At 40.3% G+C, this 12,961-nt stretch overlaps 1 pseudogene; it reads right to left on the bottom strand.

Moving 5' to 3' along the window:
• Positions 1-12,167: 12,167 nt before the first annotated feature.
• LOC127223626 (60S ribosomal protein L29-like) lies at positions 12,168-12,710 on the bottom strand (annotated as a pseudogene).
• Positions 12,711-12,961: the final 251 nt, after the last annotated feature.

Genomic DNA, 12,961 nt, shown 5'->3' on the forward strand with positions numbered 1-12,961 from the left:
GGTTGAAAACACATATTATAGCCAGATCTTATCATTCTGCCTGACTCTGAGAATAGAAATCACCTAATGAGAATGGCTGGTTCATGAATTGGATGGGGTCTGGATCTTTTGTAATTAGGTAGAGCTTCAATATCTCTCTGGACCTCCACAGGATGTGTTTAAATGACTCCCTTTGTGAGACCTTGTTAACTCAAGGTCATTTTGGATTTGGAGTTAGAGAGTGTTCATTGCCACTCCCTTGCTTCATTCCTTATGGATTCCCCTTACATTGGCTGGCCCACAGTTATTTCCCTAATAATTAACCCATGCTAGCTTTTTGAAAAAGCAGGGTTTTAGTATGTTGATCATGTTGACATCTAACTTATGATCCTCCTGTCTTAGCCCCTCCTCCCCCCCAAGTGCTAGGATTACAGGCACGCTCCTTCATGCATGGCCAATGTTAGTTTCTCAGTGATGGATTTCATACCTTCTTCACCTCCATGGTCCTACCTGTTTTCTTTCCTTGCTGCAGTCCAGATATAATGCCCATTCATTTTTATGTTAATGTAATGTAATGAAGCTGGTGTTTCAAGTCCTTGTTCTCCCCAATCTGCCCCATGCAATCCCCAGCTGTTAGAAATGAATCGCTTAGTTCACTCAGGACTCAGTTTTTAAAACTGTAAAATAAAGGTGGCATCCCACCTCAAGGGAGGTAACTCTCTTCACTTCCAAGTTGGAAAGTGGCAGTGACCAGGCCTGAACCTTAAAGCTTCTGCTCCCCTCCCCCCACCATACCTATACCTCGCACACAGTTGTGAGAATTCATTAGGTAATGCACTAAGAGACATTTTTATGCTCTAGAAAGTAAGAAAGTAAGCGTGATGATCTCTGTGATCATTGTTGGGATTTATGCTCCCTAACAATACAAGTGACAGAGTGAGGCCTCAGCTCTTAGAGAAAATTACTTGCCGTCACTGTTTCATTTTCCCCACAAACCTCAGGGGAGTGGCTCTTAGGCTTTGTAAAGAGTCAACTGATACTTATGAGGTTTTACACTAAATGGAGGGAGCTTCTGTTGGCTTTTCTTCTGTCTGAGTCTTCCCCGGTCTCACGGTGAGCTGGAGTTGGCTTTCCCTTGCCACTAGAGACCACAGTAAGACACAATAATAACACCAACCCCCCCTCTCTGTGTGCATACGATGTATGTGCAGTTGTATGGAGGCTAGAGACAAGCCTTAGGTGTCTTTCCTCAGGAACTGTCCATTTTCAAAGATTTCAAAGATGGGGCTTTACGGTTCAGAGTACTGACTCCTGTTCAAAAGGACCTGGGTTTGAGTCCCAGCATCCAGATGGCAGATGGTGGTTTACAACTATCTGTAACTCTAATCCCAGGGGGTCAATGGATTTTGCTGGCTTCCATGGACACCAGGCATGCAGGTGAAAAACATGCAGACAAAACACCTGTGAACAGTAAATAAATAAAGTTTGTAACTAAGTTTCTAAAAGGTGTGTGTGTGTGTGTGTGTGTGTGTGTGTGTGTGTGTGTGTACATGGACGCGTGGGCGCATGTGCACACACATATGTGCATGCGCCCTTGGAGACCAGAGGGGATTTTAGATCCCCTGGAAGTGGAGTTCCAGGTGGTTGTGAGATGTCCAGTGTGGGTATTGGAAACTGAACTTGGGTCATCTACAAGATCAGTATGAGCCCTTAACCACTCATTCATCAGCTCCCACTTAGTTTTTGAAACAAGGTCTGTAACACACACACACACACACACACACACACACACACACACACACACACACACACACACACAAAAGACCCAGAGACATGTATTGGTGTGCAAGCTTCAAGCTGAAGATCAGAAAAGAAAACAGCAATCCACTATCTCTCACTTCTAGCTCAGGCTGAAAAGGCTGATCCAGAGCTCTTCACCAAGCCTCAGACTACTTCCTCTCCTCAGTATTGCTGGAGAGAATCCTGAGACTGAGCCTACCGAAGACCCTACTTGTATGTTTTATACCTCTCTAGTGCTGGGTTTAATGGTGTGTGATGCCAAAGGCTGAGACCACCTTTGTGTGGACTGTTTCTCTTAGCACTGGATCAATTTTGTGTAGTCAGTGTGGCCTTGAACTAACGGAAATCTGTCTACCCCTTAATCCTGAGCCCTGGGATTAAAGGTATGTACCATCACCTCAGCTTCTGGCTGCTCAGAATAAAGGTATGTGCCTGGCTTCTTTGGCTTGTGGCTGGCTTTGCTTTCTAAATCCGCAGGCAAGCTTTAATAAATCATAAATAATATATCAGCACAAAGGTCTCTCACTGATGCCCACCCGCCAATTAGGGTAGGTTAGCAGGCCACCAAGCCCCAGGGATTCTCCTGTCTTCGCCTCCCGAGCCACGGGACTATAATTGTGCATTGCTATTGCTATGCCTGGCTTCTTCTTTTTGTGAGGTGGTGGGAATTGAACTCAGTTAAACTTAGGTCTTTATGCTTGTATGAACCTAAGCTGTACCTACAGCCTACACACAACTACTTTCCAACAGTTGAAAGCATCCCAGTGAGGCTGTTCTTGAAGAAAGAAGCCTGAAGCATCTGGAAGTAGGATTAGAATTGTGTCCATGGGGGCTTTGTAAAGGGCCAGTTTAGGGAAAGAAATAAAGGAGGTAGAAGGTGGAGAGGTGTTGTGTTGCCTCAGGAGGGATGGGCACTGTCCATGGAAGGATCCATCATCCTTCACGTCATGGATGGGTTGACACTGATGAATAGTCTCTTCCTAAGGAGCTGCTGTGGTACTGGGGCTATGCAGCCTCTTGGATGGAAATCTCACCCTTCTCAGGCCCTGGCTCTATGCCACTACTCTCCTCAAGGAGGCGCCAACTCTTGCCCTTGTCTTTGTTTGACATGAGGACTTTTCAGAGGTCTGAGTTCTTGAGAGAGCTGGCTTTTTAAAATGATTTGGCCACCAGAAATAATAGAATTTTTTTTTTTTTGTAACTGGAGATGCCTTCAAAGTTCTTTTTTATTATTTATTTTTTATTTTACATGTGGATCCCAATTCCCCCTCCCTCCCTCCCTCTTATCCTCTCTGCCCCCTCATGTGCACCCTGACCACCCTCCCCTCCCCTCCCCCCACCCCAATTCCATATGTAGGGGAATGCCATCCAGGTGGGGTCATGTAAATCTGTCCAGTCATTTGAAGTAGGGACTAGGACTTCTCTCCTGTCTCTAGGTTAAGGCAGTTATTCCTCCCTGGGGGATGTGTCCACAAGGTCATTTTGTGCACCAGGAATACATCCTGGTTCCATTAGACTGCTCAGTTCTTCTGGCTGAGACCCATATTCAGGGGGTCTGAGTCAGTCCCATGCTGGATTCCCAGTTATCAGTCTAGGGGCCTGTTAGCTCCTCTTTGTTCAGGTCAGCTGTCTCTATGTGTTTCTGCAACCTGGTCTTGTCCTCTCCCTCTGCATCTGGATTCTAGTTCAACTCTGTTTAGTTATGGGTGTTTGCTTCTGTTTCTGACAGGTACTAGATGAGTCCATGATGGTGGATAAGTTAGTTGTTGATCTCACTATCCAGGAAGGGCATTTATAGTAGCCTTTCCACAGTTGCTCAAAATGTTAGTTTTGAGCGGCAGTCTCTGGACCTTTCTTTAGGTTCAGTTTTTTCTTCAAACCAATAATGGCTCCCTCTTTTATGCTTCTCTCTCTCTCTCTCTCTCTCTCTCTCTCTCTCTCTCTCTCTCTCTCTCTCATCTTCTATTCCTACCCTGACTCAATCTTCCTAGTCGCACGTGCTTTCCTCTCCTTCCCTTCTCTTTCTCCTACTTCTCTCTCTATTCACTGCCCCTCCATTTCCCCTGTGCTCTGGGGGACTTATCCCTTCCCCCTTTTGTGAGGGACTTTATATGAATCTCTTAGAATACACCTTGTATCCTAGTTCCTCTGGTGGTGTAAATTATAGGCTGGTGATCCTTTGCTCTAGGTCTAAAATTCATATATGAATGAGTACATACCATGATCCTCTTTTTGTGACTGGGTTCTTATTGGATAGATGTGAGCAGTTGAGGCCCGGAGAGGTTAAGTGATCAGTTCAAACTTTTGCAGTAAAATACTATGTTAGGATGATAATGTAGATTCTTAATTTTTTTTCTAATTAAATGTTCTTTCAATGAAATCTACTTGCAATCAAGAAGTCAGACTCTTTGGTGAATAATGATAGAAGGGTGGAACAGATTCACAAATTACGTGATTTATTTTCTAGCAGTAGTAGCCACTTTAAAAGAAAATGGCTCTGAAATAGTTTTCAAAGGAGATCGGGGTCGCAAAAATGGACCTATAAGTTATAATGTCTCTGTCTTCTTTTCCTCATGCTCTACATTCCATTTCCTGTTTGTGAACCCACCTTCTGGGATATTTGGTCTCATAAACTGTAGGAGACTCCACTGCACGTACATGTTGACCCCTGAAGCTTTTTTCTTTTGTTCACCAATGGGAGTTCTTATGACAACCTAGAAAGGAAGATAATAGCAAGGGCACATTGCCTTTATCTTGATCTCTGCTGACTGATTTCCTTTGTGGCCGGGAATGTGGGCCTGGGCTCCCTTCCAAGGCTATGTGTAACAGAGAACTGGAAATGGAAAACTTAGCAAATGTTCAACAGTTTTCTTTTGCCCCCCCCATACCCACTAACTCATGTGTAGCCTCTTTTACCCCAAGCTAGCCTTGACTGGCTGTGTAGCTGAGGAGTGCTTCAAACTTTCAGAGTGTTGAATTATGCCACCATGCCTGTCCAACGCCAGGCTGGGAGTTGAACTCAGGGTCTTTGTGCATAATAGCCAAGGTACATTTCTAGCTCTTCCCATAAATCCAACCAGTACATACAATAATAAGACTCAATGCACACTTCCACCTACTGGTGTGCTGGAGGTAACAAACAATTGGCTTCTAAGGATGGATGACTCTTAGAAGTTATGATTCTAGTAAGTCATGGGTAGCCAGAAATAAGACATAGTGGTACATAGTGGTGTGGAGTATGCACGGCATGGAAGTCAAGGCATACTACAAGTTATGGCTCTCTTTTCCCCTGATAGCCAGCTTGCCAACTCAGTAGTGTCTTTGGAGAATTATACTTTATGAAGTTTCTCAAGATCTTTCCAGATCAACGCAGACAGATAGCACATACTGTTCTAATTATTACACAGAGTACTGATGTGTGACTCCACTATAGTTTATATAATATAAGTAATGGGCATCCTTGCTTGAATTTCTCCAGAAAGAGACTCTGAGATGTGGCTTTGGGTGCACACAGTGCTTTTTGAAAAGCAGAGGAACCCAGAAAGCACAAGTCAGATGGTGAACCAATTGAGTCAAGCTTGCTTGTTTAAGCCAGCATCTAGACAAATAATTCACATCTGGTGAGTGTGGACACCTCCTGAGTCTTTTAGTGTGCTTCCATTGGTCACCTCCTTCTTTCAATTTTTATTGCAGAAATGGGGTCATTTTCCTTACCAGCGGCGAACCCCCCCCCCACCATATTACTTAACATGCTCTTCATGAAGGCAACGTGCTGTATGGCAATCTCTTATCTGTGGTTTCCCCTCTCTGTGTTTTGTTACTATTGACAACTGTGTTCTGAAGCATGGGATGGAAAATTCAAGAAATAAATGATTCAGAAGTTTGAAATTGGATGCTGTTCTGAGAAGCTTGATGGAAATCTCACAGCATCCCATTCCACTCTTTCCCAAGTCTGTACCATCCCTTTGTATAGTGCGTCCATCCGGTATATGCTGCCTTCTTGTTAGTAATTACCTAGATTATCAGACAGACTGTCAGGGTATCACAGTGTTTATACTCAACCCTTATTTAATCATCGTACCCAAATGATGTTGGTGACTGAGGCATACCAAATAAAGTGAAGAACAGAAAATGCTTGATTTGACAAGATGTGTACGAATGGAAAAGAGAAACAGAGTCTAGGGCTTGGCATTATCTCTGGCTTCAGTCCTCTCCTCCACTTTGGATTTATCAGCCTACGAGCAAGGGGATCTACTACATGTAAATTATCCTTAAATTTAGAAGTAGAAAAAATTTCCACTTTAACAATAGTAAATAAATAAGCTTGGTTTATTATGCCATCATTTTATGATAAAATTTATATTACTTTAAAAATTTTCATACAATGTTTTGATCATGTTTCTCCCCACTCCCAATTTTTCCCAGATCCTTCCACTTCCTTACCCACCCATGTTCTTTCCTCTTTCTTTAAAACAAACAAACAAACAAACAAACAAACAAACAAACAAACCAAACCAAAATCAAATCAAACCAAACACACATATACAGCCTCCCTACCAAAACATAAAAATGGAAATAACAATGAGAAAAAAAATGCCCAAAGAAAGGAAAATGAGACAGAAAGTTTACAAAATACTTCTGAGTTCATCTTGTGTTGGTCAACTCCTGGACATGGGGCCTGACCTGGAGTGTGGTTGATAAACCCAGTGAGAGTCCATTGGAGAAAACGGAGTTTTCCTTTGCTTTGCCAGTGGATATCAATTGCAAATAGCCTCTCAGTTAGGGGAGGGAGTCTGCATCCACTTTCCCTCTCAGTGCTGGGACCCTGTCTGGCTCGAACCTGGGTGGCCTTTGTGTGTGCTATAGCAGCTCTGTGAGTTCATGTCCATCAGTCTTGTTGTGTCTGGAAGACACTGTTTCCTTGGTGTCATCCATCACATCTGGCTCTTACAGTCTTTGCACCTCCCCTTCCTCACGGCTCTCTAAGCCCCGAGGGGAGGGGTTTTCATAAAGATATCCCATGTAGGACTGACTCTTCAAAGACTCTCACTCTCTGCACATTTTCATTTTAAATTTAAAGAAATACTGAGTAGGTATTACAGAAATCTTTCACATGCCAGCTCCATCTCTCCTACTGAGAGTTTCCCCTACTACAAAAATTTTATTCTAGGAAGGTAAATCTGTCATAATTAATGGACTGATAATGAATTGATATGCTCTCAAAGTCTTAGTTTAACAGATCTCCTTAGTTTTCATTAATATATTTTTGCTGTGGTAAGATCATAATAAGGTACTATATTGCATTTAGTTCGTGAATCTCCTTAGGCTCCTGTTGGCTGTTTCTCTGACTTTCTTTGCATCTGCTGACCTTAACAGTTTGGAGAATGGGTTGGATATATCACTAGATGTTCTTCTATTGGAGTCTGTCTGATGCTTTCCTCTTGGTTTTTCTTTGGAAGATCTCAGAGTTATAGCACTGTTTCACCATAGAATATCAGAGGTAGAGATTATCAGTGTGATTTGTGATTGCTGATTTTGACCTTAATCATTGCCCGAGGGAGCGTTTATCAAGCTTCTCTACTCAAGTTATCCTGCCCTCCCCAGTTCTCCATACTCAACATTCTTTGCACAGAAGTCACTATGGCAGCCCATACAACAGGGGTGGAGGGTTATAGTCCCTGCCCTTACAAAGCCCTCCCTTTTGATCATTTCCTGTGTATGGAAATTATTTGAAATCCTATACAATACATTTGTCTTCCCTACTCATTTATTTACTCAGCCATGTATTCACACTGATAGGGACCACTAATATTTGTACTATATTTGTAGTATAAATTCAATACTATTTTTGCTTTTTGTCTTTGGGTAGTGGGAACATTTTCAGTTGATCAGGTGCCCTTTGATAGTTTCTATCAAGTTACAGGAAACTTTTTTTTAAAAAAATTTTATGAGAAGTTCCTTAATTTCTGGCATTCATTGATCGTTAGGGATAGAGATTTAGTCCATCTGCCTCAAGTAATTGGTAGGGAAGGATTAAATTTTATGACAGGAGGTATATAAAATTCTGCTCGATTTCTTCCTTCTCAAAGCTATTGTTAGTGGAGGCCTCTGGTTTTTAGTTTGTCAAACTTTTGCAGCTGGGGCTAAATTTAAGAAAATGTAGGACACAACTTTCTTCTTCTGTAATTGTTACAATGAGGATGTGGTCCTCTGATGTCTTGGCATGTGCATGTGTATGTGTGTGTGTGTGTATGTGCATGTATGTATAGGAACTAAATCTTATTTTTGACCTGTTCAAGCTAGACGTTGCTAGCTAAGATAGCCGCATGTGCTTATGACATTTCTTTCTTGCTTTCCCACCCCCTTTTATCTGTACTCTCAAGGCCTTTCTTTTTCCTTTTTGTTCTTCTTTGGCCATGCACTTAAAAGCATGTTTCCACATTTTCCCCTAGAATTTCTAAATATTTTATATTTTAGAGTTTTTAGTCTTACTTTGCCAAAAATAAAAGTCCTGCACTTCACTTTTGTAATCCACTGTTTTATTTGGAGAATTTAAAAATGCCTGCAAAACATTACTTCAAATATATCCTACCTTCTGCCCAGAATTGGGTATTTTTAATTTATTCAATGAATATTTACACACCCATATACTATTCTAAGAACAAGATAAATCAGTGAAGAAAAAAACAAAACAAACAAAACAAAACAAAACAAAACAAAACAAAACTCCAACTCTGCTTTCCCATGAAGCTCATATTCCAGTGGGAGATACAGACAACGGAAAATAAACATAAGATGCAATTATATCATGTTGTATATAGAACGGAATAAGTGTACTGGAAATAAATGAAGCTGGAAAAATACAACAGAAATGAGAGCAGCATTTAGGAATCAAGACTGAGGGTGGCAGTGCATACTGTTAACCCCAGCACTCAGGAGGCAGAGGCGGGGGAATCTCTCGAGTTCAAGGCCAGCCTGGTCTACATAGCAAGTTTCAGGCCATTCAAGCTTACATAGAGAGGCCTTGTTTCAAAGAATGAAATAAGCCAAATGGAACAAAATAAAACAATTTTAAGGGAAGAAGACTGACTTTTTCCCTTTAAAAATAAAGTAGCTGTTTATTAACAGGTTTTAACAGAATACCACAGACTGTGTAATTTATAATATGAAGAAGTTTTGGCACACTGTTCTGGAAGCTGAGAGGCCAATACTAAAAGGGCTACATTTGGTGGATGCCTTTGTCTTGCAAGGTAATACAGTGAAGGGTGTCACATGGTGATATGACAAGAGAGGGTAGGAACAAGGAAACGAAAGGGACAGAGCTCATTTTTATAAGACCACTCCCATGGTAATGAATCACTCCCTCAAAAGAGTGGCATTAGTCTGTTCATGAAAAAGAACTCCTCATGACCCATTCATTTCTGATATTCTCACCTCCAAGCATATCATATTCACAGCACTGACTTCCATCACTTCATTGATAGAACAGCTGTCAGATTTCTCTTTGGAATTCAGACTTTTTGATCATGCAGATGTCCTTTCCCTCATGTTTTCACAGACTCTTTTCACTCATTTCACATGAAGGAAGATTCCTCAGAGCAAGAATAAGTTGGGTCCAGAATCAGTTCTGTTTCTGTTGCCTGTCTTTTAAAAATGTAGTTTCTAAGAAACTGTATTCATGCAAATAAGCAGAAAGGGTCAGACAAAAAATTTTTTTTCTTGCAAGCACTGTTCTATTGAGTTATATGCAAACACATTTTGTTTGATTCTTCTCAAGCTACTTGCCTCTGATCACAAATCCTGCATCATAAAAGTTATAAATAACATTCTTTAAGCTGATTAGACTCTCCTACAAGGAGAGTTTGGTGAAAACAAATAAAAATGTGATATGCCAATAGATTTGTTTTCTAGTTTTAAATGTCTCTGAGTTATGTAAAAATACTTTATGAAGGCCACCAAAGACTTTGTGTTTTGTGGTTGTTCTTTAAGAGATGCCTGTGTAGCCTGATGTGCTTAGGAATGATTAGGAACCTTCAAATCACCTTTGTTAGTAATAAGATTTTTGATAGCACACCTTCATTAGGTACACTTAAGGGACAGTTAAAATTCTCTAGCCATTTCAACTCAATGTATGGAAATCATATCCCACATAACTTGATGGTGTGCTACCAATTATGCCAGGACAACTGCCCTGGAAAAATGAAGGCATATGTTTATCTTGTCTAATGAGCAAAGCCACTATTCATTGTCAACCCAATCAGCCAAGTCAACTTTTTTTTTTTTTGTCAGAAAACATGCTGTTATGCATCCCCATGACAACCATCTCGTTCTTGAATCCAAGCAGCTAGCTGGGGATTAAATGATTCCATTTCCTCACATGTCAATGTAAAAAGATGCCAGTTTAAGCCCCTGATTTTATAATAGTGACACTTTAAATGGCATAATCCAATACTCCCTACAAGGCATAATACTACATTTTTTTTTGCAATAAAAATTTGTATATCAACCAACCAAATCATATCCTCTGGCATCAAGTGTGAAAGTACTGATAAGAAAAGTTAAACTTCACTTGGGTATAGTCATTGTAATAGTCAGGATTGGTTACAGAACTCATGAAATTAAGAGCAAAATGAATGTGTGGCCTCTTTAAAAATTGATCATTTTCCAAGAACAGGGTAACGGTCTTGGTTGCTCAGCCATGAAGTTGGTCTGAGAACAATTTTAATTATAGAGACCTGTAGCTCATACCTAATATAAGATAAATCAATAATAATAAAAATGCTTTTAAACTAAAGAAACAACACCATCAATGTGTACTTTGCAGTATTTTTTTTAAAAACTCATGTGGATATAACATTACTTGAAAATGATGACCAATATCTATGAATTTTTCTGCCTATAATGTGTTCATTATCTGGCATAAATTTTTTCTACAACCTGGTCAACAATTTCTCAGTACCTCTGTTTCCTCATTTACAAGGTGTGGATAATGTTGTTTGTCCCCCAAATTAATCAGGTTGCTATGAGGATGCACTCAGAATTAGCACTTAGTGAATGCTACTGAACTGCTTGCTGTTATTATCGTCATTGTTATTTTGGTCATTTTATTTACCATACAAATAATGTTAGACTAGGGAATGTACTTAATTGCCATGTCAAGTCTTTGACAGGTAAACCCCAACTTGGTGGAGTTGAAAAACATGTATTTGTCTACTTATCAACAGCACACCAGGTAAAATAATTTTTGGTATTTGTATAAGCATTTCTATTTTCACCAGAAAAATTTGCAACTAGCAATACCAATTCTTAGGAGGCTCTCCAGTCAATCTTGATAATTGAGTTTAAATGCTAAGCTTACTGATAATTTTACTAGTGCTCATTGTTTTCCTCAAAAGGAATTAATTGATTTAATTTTAGAGTCTAAATGTTCTGTAAATAAGTCACTACGCATATTATTGTTCACTGTGCTTTGTGAAGAGCATAAAGTGGAATTGAGTGGTTGCTAGTGGAAAGAAAAGACATTATGTTTCCCATCAGTGTTTTTTGTTTTTGGTTTTTTTTTTTTTTCAGTTCTACCTTGGAACTTTGATTAAAAACTTTCATTATGTTTTTGTCAGTGCTCAGCTCGATGTAAATATCCCCTTCCCCTTATTTTGTCCAAAGGCATCCTTGTGTTTGCTTACTTCAACATCATTCTTTTTCAGCCATAGTCCAGCAACTGTAAAAACACCATAAATGCTGCATACGTTTGACTCCCCTTTATTCGAAAGTGATACTTTCATTTTGAGGCTGAAATCAAATTTGTACAAAACACATCAAGATGATTTGGTGGAGTTGAGAAACAGTGTGCCACAAATCGGATGCTTGTGACAATAGACATGGTCAGTCTGGGCACTGGATTCTGAAATCAAGGTTTCTACAGTGTTGTGCTCCTTTTTAGACTTGTAGGGGAATCAGAATCTTCCCCTGCCGCAACCTAGCCTTGGGTAGTTTGCTAGCAATCTTTGGCAATTGATAGCTTGTAGTGATGTCACTCTAACCAGTGCCCTTATGGTCCCAGGTGTAACTACATAGTAACTTCATAGGGTTTTCACATGTCTGTCTTCTAAAAAGGACATTGATTTGGGGCCATCAACTATGCTACATCATAAATGCACCTGAATAAACTTCATTTTCAAATAAGCTCAGATTCTGAGGAACCAGCAGTAGGAGATATTGTGTATGTGTGTGTGTGTGTGCTCCTATATATTAAATATGTGAGCATAATTCATCTTATCAAAACATTTAGATTAAAAAACTGTACCTCAAAAAGTAAAAATTTACTACTTCTATTTTTTTTTTTTTTAACAGATCTTGCCTCAAGTTTATTTGTAAAAACAGCACAGGGCACAGGTCATCTGCAGATAGTGTGTAGATGTGTCACACCAGTCCATCTGTCTTCACAGTGGCAGAAACCATTTCTATGGGGCCTTGGTGCCTTTGGGAGCCTGAGCTGGAGCTGCAGCCTGGGCCTTAGATGGAGCCGAGGCCTCTCCTTGGTTTGAACCTTGGGCTTTGGTTGGCAGAGCCTATGACCCTTGGCCATGTACTTTCTAATCTTCTTCCCAAGCTTGGGGTGAGCGATGAAAGCCAGACGGCTGAGTTTGCAGCCTGGACCCTTTGGCATCTTGGGTTTTACCACCTTGGGCTTCACAAGAGCCTTGATGGCCTCTGCGCGTGCACTCATTGCCTTGGTGTTGTTTGCCTGCATCTTCTTCAGGCCTTTCTTGTTGTGTTTCTTGGCAAAGCGCATGTTCCTCAGGAACTTGGGGTCAACCCCCTTAAGAGATTCGTATCTTTGCGATCAGGGTTTCTTGATGCCATTTCTGTGCCATTTCCGGGATTGGTTGTGTGTGGTGTGGTTCTTGGACTTGGCCATGTCTGAACAGTATCCGGCGGCACCCCTACTACTTCTATTTAATAGTACTAAATTATTCAGATATTGGAAACATTTGTACAACAAACTTTTTATTATAACTAAGTAAATGTAAAAATTTTGTTGATGAATAATTAAATTTTATATATTCAGGGAATGCATCTTAGTACTTAAATTTGTACTCCCAAAGACAATTATAATTATAAAAACCACTAAAAAAATTATAGGAAGAAACTTGTGATATAGATTACTAAAATCAACAATATC

This window comes from Phodopus roborovskii, unplaced genomic scaffold (genome assembly GCF_943737965.1).
Source record: "Phodopus roborovskii unplaced genomic scaffold, PHOROB, whole genome shotgun sequence".
Taxonomy (NCBI): Eukaryota; Metazoa; Chordata; class Mammalia; order Rodentia; family Cricetidae; genus Phodopus; species Phodopus roborovskii.